Source organism: Passer montanus, unplaced genomic scaffold (assembly GCF_014805655.1).
Source record: "Passer montanus isolate IOZ18808 unplaced genomic scaffold, ASM1480565v1 scaffold144, whole genome shotgun sequence".
Lineage (NCBI taxonomy): Eukaryota > Metazoa > Chordata > Aves > Passeriformes > Passeridae > Passer > Passer montanus.
Genome location: NW_024361386.1, coordinates 877,686 through 892,429, shown reverse-complemented (window position 1 = coordinate 892,429; position 14,744 = coordinate 877,686). Strand labels below are relative to the sequence as shown.

General features: G+C 42.9%; 1 pseudogene; it reads right to left on the bottom strand.

The window, feature by feature from the left end:
- Nucleotides 1-13: 13 nt before the first annotated feature.
- On the bottom strand, nt 14-11,119 carry LOC120498270 (annotated as a pseudogene).
- Between the last annotated feature and the right edge of the window lie 3,625 nt (nt 11,120-14,744).

Here is a 14,744-nt window from a genome sequence, read left to right as displayed (position 1 = left end):
AAACCACTGGCCATGCATTGCGAGCTTCCTGGATGGTATCCTCCATTTCACCCTGGATCTGGGCAATGTCTGTTTCCAGCTTCTTCTTGGTATTGATCAGGCTGGTGTTCTGTGCAATGGGAAGGACATGGCAAGAGTTGAATTCTAAAACCTGCCATAATGAACCTTCTTCCTGAACAAAGACTTTCACCCTCCATCTTCCAATTCTTACTCTGGAATTATTGTTACAGTGGTTGTTTATAAAATAACAAGCTTGGCTAGGGGAACAGATGCAAAATACGCCTTTCCTTGGGGACAGCAGTAGAGAGGCCTTTCTAGTACTACTGGTTCTCTGGTAAATTCCAGGCCTCTGTGTTTGGTCAGTATCAACACAGCTCTTTGTTCCCTGCCCTGACCTGGGTGTGGAGGAGTTGCACACGTTCAGTGGCATCCAGAAGCTCCTGCTCAGCCACTTTCCTTGACCGCTCTGTCTGCTCCAGGGCTGCCCGGAGCTCCTCAATTTCAGCCTGCAGCAGGTTTGCTCTGCGCTCCACCATGGCCACCTGCTCCTTCAGGTCATCCTGTGTCCTCAGAGCATCATCCAGATGGATCTGGGTGTCCTGGAAAGAAAGAGAAAAGAAATTAGCAGGTGTCAGTCGCTTGAGTGGCAAAAATGTCATGGATCTCATTTTTTCTCTTTCTGTTGCTTTGCTGAATGAACCTTGAGCACTCCTTGTGTATTTCTCAGGTTCTTCTGTGCCTCTGCAGCCACACGGTTGGCATGGCTCAGCTGGATCTCCATTTCATTCAGGTCTCCTTCCATCTTCTTCTTCAACCCCAGGGCTTCATTCCTGCTCCTGATCTCAGCATCCAAGCTGCTCTGCAAGGACTCCACAACTCGCAGATGGTTTCTCTTCATCTGGTCAATCTCCTCATCTTTCTCTGCTATCTTCCTGTCAATCTCAGCTTTCACTTGGTTGAGCTCAAGCTGCAGGCGCAGGATCTTTCCCTCCTCATGTTCCAGGGAGGCCTGGACAAGTGGACACAAACATTGATAACATCAATGAACCTACTGCTTCCTTTTAGGGATAGGATATTTCCAGAGATCTCAGCTGTCTGCACTCCCCAGCCAAAAAAGAGGACAACCTAGACCTTGTTAGTCCTTTTTCCTCATTTCTGTAGACACCAGTGATTATTGTCATATACCTCAGCTTCCTCCAGAGCAGCCTGGATTTCAGATTTCTCCTGTTCAACCTGCTTCTTCACTTTCTCCACCAGGGGTGCTGGTGCTGGAGGCCAAAAGACCTTGTCAAAGTTCTTCTGCTTCTTATCCAGAGCAGCACAGGCAGCATTGGATCTCTCCACATCAATCATCAGGTCCTCCACTTCATTCTGCAGCCTCTGCTTTGTCTTTTCCAGGGAGGCACATTTGGCATTGACAGCCTCAACATGTTCCTCTGCATCCTGCAGGCGCTGGGCCAGCTTCTTCCTGGAAAGTAGTAAGCACAGTTCTTAGCTGATAATATTGGTGGATGTTCATTATCATCTCACCAGATCAGTGAGACATTACTTAGTGTTTGAATCCTAATGCCCATGGTTCAGGGCCTATATCTGCCAGCCTTTTTTTTTTTTTTTCCTATTTTATTTCCCCAAGGTCTTTGTTGTGTTGGAGGGGACAAAAAAATCAATAATTCCATGCCATGGGCAGGGACAACTTCCACTAGACCAGGTTGCTTCAAGCCCTGTCCAGCCTGGCCTTGAACACTTGCAGGGATCGGGCAGCCACAACTTCTCTGCAGTCTTGCTATCCCTCCACACTTTGCACAATCCCATACATGTCTTTTCTCCTGCATTCTTTGTCACATAGCCTGTTTTCCTTATGTTTTTCTGTTCATATAACTCCTCAACCTTCTATTAGGCTTTTGCTTTTGAAAATCTCCGTGGGTGTCTTTAAGTTTCCCTTATTGGTGTATGCCAACCTGCCACACAATGCTCACGTACTTGGCCTCCTCGAGCTCCTCCGTGCGCTGAATCGCGTCTGTCTCATATTTGGTTCTCCACTGAGCCACTTCGCTGTTGGCCTTGGACAGGGCTCGCTGCAGCTCCCCCTTGGCCTCCTGCTCCTCCTCATATTGTTCCCGGAGCAAGTCACAGTCGTGGCGAGCAGACTGCAGGGCGTGGGCCAGGGCGTTCTTGGCCTGGTTGCAAAAATATGGCAATAAGAAGTAGGTGTTTCCTGGGAAATTTCTCTTACTGGCACTGATATACACTGATATACATCCCAAAGAGTTAGTGGTTGAATGACTGCCTCATAAAAACATGGGAGTCCTGCACTGCAAGGGCCTAGATTGCACCATCTAAGGGGATGGTTTGAACTTTTAATTGGATCACTTTCTGAATCCTTGAACACTTGACAAAAAACAGTATTATGTCCTATATTTATTTAATATGTAACATGAGTATCCTCACCTTTATCTCTTCTTCTAGCTGCCGCTTCAGTTCTTCAATCTGCTGGGTGAAAGCCTGTTTCCCTCTAGACAGCTGAGAAATTAAAGCATCTTTTTCTTCCACCTGGCGTCCATATTCACCTGAAAATGTTTGTAATTGTGACAACATTTTAGTAACCAAGAGAGCAACTTATGGGGTTCTGCCATTTCCAAATTACGGATGGAAGGGCTGTACCAGATTCTGTCTGCAGACGAGCTCTTTGAGCACTAAGATCGCTAATCATGCGCTGATTCTGCTCCTCCTTTGTTTTATATTCGCTCAGCTGGTCCTCCAGAGTGCGGCACATCTTCTCCAGATTTGCCTAGATATCAATTGCACATTAAAAAAAAAGAGTACCTTTCCTTGATTCTGCCGTCTTTAAGCAGGAAAATATGTCCAGAAGATGCAGTTGACATCTTAGGACTGTACATGTGCCCATACTTCTACACATGAGATTTGGAGAAACCATTTATAATACAACCTGATAAAAATTAAATCATTTAAGATTAAGGAAAAAATACCACAATGTTATCAAATTCCTAATAAAAATAATTGTGTACCTTGGCTTTAGACACAGATTCAATGTTGCTGGCCAAGTCATCAATCTCCATCTTCAGCTCACTCTTCTCCTTCTCCAGCTTCTGCTTCACGCGTTGCAGGTTGTCGATCTGCTCGCCCAGCTCAGCTGTGCTGTCCGCGTGCTTCTTGCGCAGGGCGGCAGCCGTGGCTTCATGCTGCAGCGTGGCCTCTTCCAGGTCACGGCGCATCTTCTGGAACTCGCAAACAGAAAATGGTGCTTAAAACTTTATAACAAGACAAGTCTTTTCCAGAGTGCAAGTGACAGTTTTTGCCTTATACCTTGTTTTCAGTGGCATGTTTTTCCTTCTCCACCTTGGCCAGTGTTAGCTCAAGGTCATCAATATCTTTCTTCAGCTCTGAACATTCATCCTCCAGTTTCCTCTTCTTGGCTGTCAGTTCAGCATTAATTTCCTCTTCATCCTCAGCCCTTTCAGTCACCTCCTTGACTTTGGCTTCCAGCTGGATTTTTGTTTTGATGAGCTGGTCACACCTTTCCTCAGCATCAGCCAAAGCATCAGCTTCCTGGTAGGGAGATGCCATTTTTAGGAATATGCTTTTTCAGGTAATATTGAGATACCTAATCTTCATCATGCAGGGTCTTATATAGTATTTTTGTATTTTAAAATTTGATTAATGTTCCGACAGAATGACATATAACATAGAATTGATTTGATATTGTTAGTTTTTAAACAGCCAGGTTTAAAAGCTAAAACCAAATAATTCCTTTTCAATCTGCCTGCAGGCATGAGTATTTATGTAATTGTGCAGTGTATAGAATCCAATATTATCTCATAATATCAAAATTTGGATCAAAGTACATGATCATAAGAATATCTCAGCATACACCATAGAAAAGTTTCACCCACGCAATATTTTGACTACAGATACCTCACAGCCCTTACATAAGCTTGTTATACCTTTGAGAGCACCACTGAAAGAATTTCAATTAAACTGAACTAAATCAAAGTTTCTATGTGGTTTGAAAACTGCTATTGTAAATAGCAACCTGACAGTCACAGTAGAATTAGGATAATGCCTACTGGTGGTACTCACAGACTGAACCTGGAGCTGCAGGTCATTTTTCTCCTGCACAAGTTTCACCATTTTCTCTTCCAGCTCCTTCCGCTTTGCCTCAGACTTCGCAAGCTCCTCCTTGGTTTTCTCAAACTCTTGTTTCATGTTGGCCATCTCCTTCTCAGACTCTGCACTCTTCAGCAAGGGCTTGATCTTGAAGAACAGCTTCATCCATGGCCAGTGTTTGACATTCATGAATGCACGAATGTTGTACTGGATGCAGAAGATGGACTCCCTGAAAGACAAGTTGAATTAAAATTCAATATTTACACCATGATGACATAATAAGCCAAGTACAGTGAGCCTGATTTGAAGAAAAGTTTACCTTCTCTCCACCATTTTCTGGTACTCCACCCTCATCAGGTAGCCCCTGCACCTGGCCTGGGTGCGGGTGATGAGCTGTGCCAGCTTCTCATCCCTCATCTCTTCCAAAAGGCCCACCAGCCCAGCTTTGAAGAACACCTTAGGTAAGAACAAGAAAATAGATGCAGTGTCTGTTCTTCTTTAACGTAACCTGATACCCTGCCCGCCATGATATACACTATGGAAGTTAAAAGCAAAACCACAATCAATATATGTAGTGACAGACGTTCTTTTATAACTCCAAGCTTCTGGTTACTTGCAGTTGAGGAACTATAATAGCCAGACATTTTTCTTTCATTTTTATTCACACGTGATTCTTTTTTCCTACAACTTTGTCTTAAATTAGGAACTTGATTAACCCTTAATTAAATCATCCTGTGACCATGAATTTCTGTTTATTCAAGTGTTGAGTAATCAAGAATCTGATTTATTTATTTTACACTATTTCTTATACCCTATTAGATAATTTCATGTGCTATCTGGAGTATCTGAGTGTCAGGATCAAGCCGTGCAAACCAAAACCATGTAGCACTTGAAGCAAACAATCTTTTACCTTAGTGTGACCAAATTTGTATTGAGTATGGTCTATATCAATTGATCCAAGAAGTTTCTCACAAGCCTTCTTGCTGTCAATGAACTGTCCCTCTGGGATAGCACTGGCATTTAATACTTTGTATCTGAGGAAGAAAATGGAAGGACTTGCTTTGAACTCCAGAATATTAATGGTCTTTTCCAACCTAAGTGATTCCATGCATATGAAGAGGTCTGTTGTTGAGACCAGCTAGCAGGTACATGGCAAGAAAGAGTCTTAAGAACTGCTGAGAACAAACAGCACTTATTAAACTGAAACTTTAGAGAAGGCTTTCAGCACAGGAGGGGAAGGTTAGTTTTCAAAAGCTATTTAAGATGGACAAGGTGATCCAGTAAGAGGATGAAGTCTGACCTTTGTTTAAAATCTGCATACAGGACTCTGTTGGGAAATCCTTTCCTGCAAATCCTGATCCCTTCCAGCACGCCGTTACAGCGCAGCTGGTGCAGCACCAGCTCGTGCTCCATGGCACCTGGCAATGCAGAACACAAATACATGCCATATTCTGCAATACAGTGGGGAAGAGCTGCACCACACTGAAAACCTTCTATGTGCATGTAAGTCTCTTACCAGGTGTTTTAGTTTCATTTGGAATGATGCACCGCACAAAATGGGGATGGGTGCTTCTGAGGTTGGTCATCAGCTTGTTTAAATTCTCCTGGGAGAGTCATTAAGAAAAGCTGATATTAGCAAATGTCATTTCTGCTGTAGGCATCAAGTCCTCTGAAATGACATACTATACAAAAATTAGCAGAACCCTGAACTCAAGCTCTCTGCACCAGTTTTTCTGACTTTCCACAGATCTTTGGTATAATTGACTTAGTAATCTGAGTAATGTTTAGGAAAGACTGTACTCTTAAATATACTATTTTAATACATTTCATTGACTCTAGTGGAGTGCCTTCATTTGAATGGTTATCCATCTTCCATTGGATGTACCCAGAGAGATAAAGCAGTACCCCTACAAGGCAGTGTGAAGCATTCTGCAGTGGCCTTTTAGGCTGGGTCATATGGAGCACACAACATAGAACCTTTGTGTTTTCCCTACTGAAAGCAAAAGGGACAAAACCAACAAGCTGAGTTTTAAATGTCTAGAGTATACATTTATGTTGTAGGGTATGCTGAGATGAATGCCAGCCTTAAACAAATGGGAAAACTAAGCATTCAATGAAATGAAGTATGAGCAGATTGATTGGATTTATTCCTAGCAGAATGTGGCCCAAGAACTTCAGAATCTTTTAACAGAACCAAGCCAAAACAAGACTAGCCATAGTAATTGATGGGTTTACTCCTTGTCTTAGGAAGAAATAATGAATTCTCTACTGTACCCTAAAAAGAGCTGAGACAGTTTGGAAGGAAGAACCCTTCTTCTTGGCACCTTTCTTGCCAGCACCAGCACTCGCCTCAGCTAAATTGAAAATAAAACATATTTTAGATTTTTTTTTTGCCTTTTTGATTCCTTTTTGCAAGCTATACATCAGGGAAAACATGGAATTCAAAGAACCAACCTGCATCTGCTCCACCATAGTTGGCAAAGAGTAAAGCCAGGGTCTTCACAGATGACTTCTGGTACAGCCCAATGACAGTTTCATTCAGAGGGTCCTTGTTCTTCTCCAGCCACCCAGTGATGTTGTAGTCCACTGTGCCAGCATAGTGCACCAGGGAGAAGTGGGCTTCAACCTTGCCTTTGGTAGGTTTTGGCTTTTGGAAGTTGCTGGACTTGCCCAGATGTTGGTCATAGAGCTTGTTCTTGAAAGAGGTGTCAGTTGCCTTGGGGAACATGCACTCCTCTTCCAGGATGGAGAAGATGCCCATGGGCTGGGAGAAATCACAAGAAGAAACCAATTGTAATTTATCTTTCAAGGCAATAATTATCTTCACCTAGGCACAGTAATGGAACAAGGACTGAGATATTTTCTTCTAGAAAATGGGATTGATCATACTGATACTTACATTTTTTCAACACAAAATTACTCATAAATGAAATAGAAATTAATATTGTTTGTGTTGACAGTGTACTCTGTAAAATCAGAGTACTACCTTATTCAGTGGAAGTCAGAGCGCACAGAGATGTGTTGGACAAGTTGAACATGAGCCATTGCAGCAAAGCCACCAACTCATCCTAAGCTACACTGTGCTGCTAACAGCTCAAGGGAGTTGATCTTTCCCCTCTACTCAGCTGTGAGAAGAAACATCTGGAGCGCTGTTCCAGCTCTAGGCTACCCAGCACAAGGGAAACATGAACATGGAAGATCCCTTTGGAAAATGAGACCAAGTAATTACAGAGATTCCATGCATGTAACTGATTTGAACAGGAAGGATACCTTCTCAATGAGCTCAATGCAGGCAGCCAGGTCCATCCCAAAATCAATGAATGTCCATTCAATCCCTTCCTTCTTGTACTCCTCCTGCTCCAGCACGAACATGTGGTGGTTGAAGAACTGTTGCAGTTTCTCATTGGTGAAGTTGATGCACAGCTGCTCAAAGCTGTTAAACTGGAAATAAAATAAGAAAGACACATATTTGAAGACGCAGGAATAATTGCAATACCTCCTCTTTTAAAAATAAGTAATGCAGTTGACTTGATTTCCCATGCATTTCTTCTGTCCATTTTATGACGTTATGAAAAAGAGGAAAGGATCAAATTAATTGTCCACAAGGAAATTTTTTTCATTGATAAAATTTAAAGATAAATTGTACATCCTGTTTAAAATGAGACCAAGTTACCGGGAGGAAAAAATGTAAGCTTAGGACTATCATGATTACATGTTTTTATACTGTCTTGGACCTGTTCATATAAACAATGAACTTTTTTGATTGGACCATTTTGTACCTTTGATTTTGCACATCTTGAAATAGCACAAGTCCTTTGAAAGGTCCTTTTTTTAACTTAAAAAAGACAAATAACATTAATCATGTGATAATATTATGTTCTCTTTGAAAATGTCTCTCAAATTGATCATAACATTCAGTTGTCACTTCCAAATAGTTCTTACTAAATCTTACTTACATCAAAGATCTCAAAGCCAGCAATGTCCAGCACACCAATGAAGTCCTGCCTGGGCTGCTTGGTGTCCAGCTGTTCATTGATGCGAACAACCATCCACAGGAACATTCTCTCATAAAGCGCCTTTGCCAGAGCACCCACAGCATTGTGCACCTACAGGAAAAAAAAAATACCTGGAATTACAATACGAGGCAGAGGAGAATCAAAAGGATATTCATTCTACACCTGGTTCCAGGTTGCAACATGTTTCTTACCTGCTGTGCTGTTTGGCCCTTGGTGACGTATTCATTCCCCACCTTGACTCGGGGGTAGCAGAGGGCCTTGAGCATGTCAGCTGAGTTCAAACCCATGAGGTAGGCAGCCTTGTCAGCAACTGAAAAGCCAGAGGAGAAAGGTAGAATTTTACGTCCAGCAGGCTTTGAATCCTAGAGTGTTCCCTAAAGGCTGAATGCTTCAGATTTCTGTTCTTTGAAAACTTTTGATAGACTCTCGTAGAGGGAATCTTTGTAACATCACACTTGCTATTATGCATATTGAGCTTTTCTAAAAAAATTTTTGTTTGAAATTCTTCACTGCAGCACACAGAAAGTAATGAAGTTTTCAAAAATCTCCTGGCACAAAACTGAAAACTGAAGCTTGCTAGTCTGAATGTGTGCAGTATACACGCAGCTCAGGAGCTGCAGTGACAACAGTTGGGTACTGATCTACATTCAGGTGATCAGGTGATCTAACAAAAGAGTTAGAGTGAAAGACAGAGACAATATCTCTGTTCTCCTTCAGATCTACAACCTACAGCCTTTTCTGAGCTTTTGTTTCTGATATTCAATGAAACTCATTGGGCTTCATCCTGTTACCAGTGGTGTTCCCTACCTGCCTTTTCCTTTAACGAGAGGAGGCATTGCTCACAGAACTGAAGATAGAGGTTGTAGGTCCTGTGCCAACAATGGAAAGGAATAAAATAACTCCTCTCACAGCTGACTTTACTGAGCATCTGATAGGTGAAGATGCATGGGAACATGGTTCCCGATCATGCTAGAACTGAATCACTGGGCTGTTTCCGAATTGCAAGCCATATTCCAGCAAAGGTACGACTAAAGGAACATCCATAACTCCTTACTTCTTGAAAGAGTATGAAGACCAGTTTAAAGTATTAATTGTTCATAGCATAAGTTATGTAAATCCTGAAATCAGGAAATTTGATGTACTAAGGACAAGAGACAGCTGTTTTTTCCTGAATGATTGTTTTCGTTGGGATCTAAAGTCCCACAGAGAAAAACTTTTGCTGTTTTCCACATATGTAGTGACTTACAGATGGTTAATTATTGAGTTTGATAATACCTTCTGTGCCTTCAGGCTCTGCTTGCTCCTCTCTTGGTTTCTGCTTGAATTTCAGGTTCCCATAGTGCATGACAGCCCCTGTCAGCTTGTAGATGGCTGTCTTTTCATCAGCAGTGAAGCCCAGGATGTCAATGGCACTCTGGTAATACAGTGAACAAAGTGAAATACTTGCATGTTATCTGATATATGACCTGTGTCTGTTGACCTGTTCTGTACATTACTTACATCTGTTGCCATCAACTCCTCCTTGTCATCAATGCTGGGGACAGTGATCTCACCTTGACTCACAAAAGGGAAGTCAAATGGGTTGGTGGTAATGAGGAGCATTTCTGAAAACAAATGTGTAATGTAAATTTAATTAATCTTGTAAAATAATGGAATGTTGCTCAGAGATTTTCCTCTCAGAAGTTCAGGGATGTCCAGGATGGACTGGTTCTCCCGATCTGTGAAAGCAGAACAATGGGAGATGCGTTAGCGGCTGACCTGGGTAATGCTAAGCTGAATGAGAAGTAAAACTGCAAACTGAAGTTGGGGATACTTCAAAAAGTCCAGGACTACCCCATTCCCTTCTGTGTCCTAGTAGATTCAACATAAACCCAAATGGATATATTGAATAGTCAGAAGCATCTGGAGCTGAGACAAGATGTGTATCACTTGCGCTTCACAAAATTTTCCTCAAGAAATAAAGCCGAAGTACCTACCCAAGTTCAAAATACAAGAAAAAATAACTTTTTCTTTCTTATCAGTAAAAAAATGTAAAAAACTTAGCCAAGTACTATTTCTGCAGTAGGAGAGTGTAGAATTTTGTACAATTAAGTACAAATAATTAACCATAAGTTCCTGAATGCTCATAGGTCAGTTTCACTTGAAATTGTTTGCTACATAAATCGACCAAGTTCACAGTCATGCTTCTTGGTGGCTCCAGCTGGCTTGTCATGTGCTCCAGTGAGATCAGCAGGGCTTTTTTAATTAGTTTGCTGTGAGGGACGTTAAGCACTCACCAGTCAGCATGAACTGATAGGCGTTGTCAGAGATGGAGAAGATGTGTGGAGGGGCCTCCTGGCGCTTCTTGCCTCGGTAGGCCAACACCACCTCGGGGTTGTACACCGGCAGCCACTTGTAGGGGTTGACAGTGACACAGAAGAGACCCGAGTAGGTCTGCAAGGAAGGGACACAGCACCTTGGCTTCCCCTGAGCCTGGCCCAGCAGCTCCTGGGGCTGCCCAGAGGAAGCTGCTGCTGCCACTTACGTAGATCATCCAGGCTGCGTAACGCTCTTTGAGGTTGTACAGCACAGCGGGTTCGTGCAGGTGGGTCATCATGGCCATGTCCTCGATTTTGTCATACTTGGGAGGGTTCATGGAGAAGATTTGATCATCCTTCACAGTCAGGGTCTGTCAAGGAAACAAAAGATCCTCATATGTCAGCTAAAAATGCAGTGAGGGACGAAAATGTTGTCCTTGAGCCTTGTTTTTGACTCACCTCTCCCCCTTCAGTCTTGACAGTGACTTTGCCCGATTCCCTGCTCGTGATTGTCCCTTTCACAAAGGATTCTTTGGGATGAACCACAAACACCGATGACTTGGCATCGAAAGGTTTGTTCTGGGCTGCAATTCTCTCCTTTTCCGATTTTCGGAGGTAAGGAGCCGCCTCCCCAAAGATGGCCATCTCAGCATCTCCAGAGGCCATGTCTGCAGTTTACTGAGGATATGTCAGCAGATGAGTCTGAGGAGAAAAATGTGGTGCTGATTATTTATTCTGTAAGATTTGGGAAAAATTTCATCCTGTGCCTTGGTGTCTCTTCATACTCAGGGTATTTTAACATGACATAACTAGAAACTTAATTTTATGCCAAAATAAGAGGCTTTCATGGATGCAGTCTAGGTCTTCAAACATTCACTGATGACCTTTTCAGAACTGTGGATTTGGTGCTTTAAGAATACTGTGCCTGGAAGACAAGAGTGAATTTGTTGAACAAGTTTCACTAAGACATCACTATTAGGAATGGAAATAGAAGAAATTGCAAAAAGGATGAACAGTGAAATAAAACTACTGAAAATTGTAGTATAGATGACCTACAGTCTTGGAAAACAATGAATCTGTGAGACATTTACCTATTTAATGGTAGGGCAAGTAATAAATTTTGCTAATGAAGTTCTCCACTGCGAAAAAAAAAAAAAGTGCAGGCTTTGTGACCTTTTAATCTTCTGCCACAATTAATTTGCTCTCTGTATTTGTCACCCTTCACTGCAATACTTAAATAATTTCAGCCCCAGAATTCTGACTTAGGTGAAATAAAATTCAGTCCCTGAAACTGGAATTTCCAAGGCTTTATTAAGATCTCAAATAAATACTTACTGAAAAAATCTAGAAACACAAGAATTATCAAAAGTTTTGATTTATTAAACATCTAAGGTACCTAAATTTAGCCAACTGCACTTGAAAATCCTCTAGCTACTTTAGTAAAATTTATTCCCACTTGAACTTATGGATTTTATTGCTGGCTTTCCCACCGACTCACTGCTCGACCTGGGATGGATTGCTTGGTATGCGTGTGCTGCAGCTATCCCAGTAGTACAATAGATAAAACAGGATGTTAAAAGATAAATTGGTGTTATTAAAACCTTTTGGCAGTTTTGGTTTAACCCTGAAAGCAGAAGTGCAGATGTAGAAGAGCTGAGGAGGGTGACAGGCATGGTAGGGTGGTCAGCTAAACATTGGAGCAGGGAGAGGCTGGGCTCTACCTGGGCTTTTTAAGTTGATGGCTCTGACAGATGTGAGGCAGCTTTTGGGGTATCAGGAAGAGTGGGCACACATACACACAGAGGCATGTGCCAGTGTGCCTCTCTGCACACACTTCAGATTGGAAATAAGTGGGAGATTCTCTAAAAACTGTTCTTGTGAAGCCTGTGATGGGTTATACCTGCTGAAGCTCCTGATCTGCAGGTTAGTGCCAGTGAGCAAGATGCTCCCTGCTTTTGCTGGCAACTTAACTTTTCCTTAACCCTAGGAAGAATAACTGATTTGAAATGCCTTCCAAGTGAAACCAGGACACTGACTTACAAATGGTAGGAAAATCCTCTTTTCAGTAGTACCTATACAAATAATTGGATGTATGCACAAACACGTCATGTCAGCATGCAGTCCCAGGTGTTCTCTACCGATACATCCTCACTCAGGCACTTCCAGTTCATTACAAATACCTTGCACACTTAGTCCAAAACACCACGAGCACTGGGGGTGGCAGACATGCCTGGGCAATGCTGATGGAGGGGGGAAGGGGATTTACTGGTGGTGCTGGAGAGAGATGGGTCTTGTTTTAGGAATAGAGCACAGCCATGTGAGCTGATCCCATCAGATTTAACAGCTTCTTTGCCTCAGTCATGAACAAAAGGAATGGTTATCCTCAGGGCAACCAGCCCCTTAAACTGTTAAACTGTTAGTCAGAATGGACTCCCTGCAATCCAGGAGGAATTAGTCAGCAACCTGCTGATTTTAGACACTCACAAATCTGTGAGGCCAGACAGAATTCACCTGAGGCCACTGAGGGAACAGTGGCAAGAATTTGCCCAGCCACTCTCCATCATTTATCATCAGTCCTGGCTAACCAGGACTTTTTCTATAACCAGGTGTGAGAGACTGGAAAGATTGATGTCCTGGGACATTTTGGGATGCATGGAGATCAGATGACTCTGAGGAGAAAAAATATGGGAAAAATAAAAATGGGAAAAATAAAAATGGGAAAAATACAGGAAGGGCAGGTCAGGCCCTGCCCTGGTGAGGCAGTGCACTTCCCCACACCCCACCCCAGCTAGAGCCACGATTCTGTGATTCTACAGCTGAGGGTACTGGGCTAGATCACCTGACTTTGGGGACATTGCCCTTCTAGTGGCCAACAGCAAAGTCATTCTACTCAGAGAGCTCTTCTGGGTTTTTGCTGTTGTGCTGTGCAGGATGTGGACCCAGCTGTGCAAGAGGCAGGAGTGAGGCACACAGCCAGCTAGCTCTGGGCAGGCAGCTGAGGGAAGGTTGGTTTGCATGGGAAGCAGTCCGTGAGTTGAGGTGTCTCCAGGTATTGACAGACACCAGTGATTTAGGGATTGAATTTAGTGTCTGAAGGTCCCCATAGCCCAGTGGTGGAACAGAAAACCTTTTTTGAAAATGGTCCAAATCTCAGAAGAGATGTGAAGTAGAACATAGCAATGAAAGGAATTCTTTCATCCAGATGGCTTTTGAATATCTCCAAAGATGGAGATTTCACAATAGCTCTGGGAAACTTGTGCCAGTGCTCAGTCACCCTCACAGGAAAAAAGTATTGCCAGATTTTCACAGGGGAAAATCTGTGTGTCAGATTGTTCCCATCGCCTCTTGTCTTGTCACTGGCCTGGTTCCATCCTCCCCTTCAGGTATTTATATCCATGGATACAGTTCACCTGATCATTCTCTTCTCCAGGCTGAACAGTCTCTGCTCTTTCAGCCTTCCCTTATGAGATGCTCCAGTCTCTCATTCACATTACTGGCCCTTTTCTGGACCCTCTCCAGTAGCTCTGTATCTCTCTTACACTGGTGAGCTCAGCACTGGACATCACTGCACGTGTGGCCTCAGTGCTGAATGAAGGGCAGGGATCACCTCCCTCTACCTGCTGCAGCACTCCTGCTGCAGACACCATTCACCTTCCTCACAGAAAGGACACATTGTTGGCTCGTGTTCAACTTGCTGTCCCTCAGAACCCCCAGGTTCTTTTTTTGCAAAGCTGTTTTTCACCTGGTCAGCACCCAGCATTTGCTGGTGCCTGGGCTTGCTCCTCTCCAGGTTCAGGGCTTTGCACTTGCTTTGTGTCATTGGGTCCCAGATTCACGTTAGGGTTTTGCCTCACTAGTACTCAGCTGCACACTGTCCTTAACACAGAAAACACTTAATCTTAAATGGGCCTTGGCAACTGCAGAATCACAGAGACTCAACTCTTAATGCCACATTTATCTGTATTGCTGATTAAGTTATAGAAATGTTAAAACATTAACCACTTTCACTTGAAAGCTCTAATTCATACCCACTTCCTTTTTTCCTCTTTTGCATTAACAAAATAAGAACACAAATAACAAGAACTTCTCTTTCAGCGTTTTGTTTTTTAATATCTTTTTGAAGGAAATTAGGGCTAAAGCAATGGCAGCTGTAAGAGCGTGCATTGTGAATACAGGTAGCATATGAACTCTTAGTCAATGTCTACAGGGGAAAACCACCACATTTGTGGAGGCTGGAAGAGGAGACAGGAGCAAGTGCAAAAAAAAGGTTGGGCAAATAACCCAGCATTCCATGTTCTAGTATATG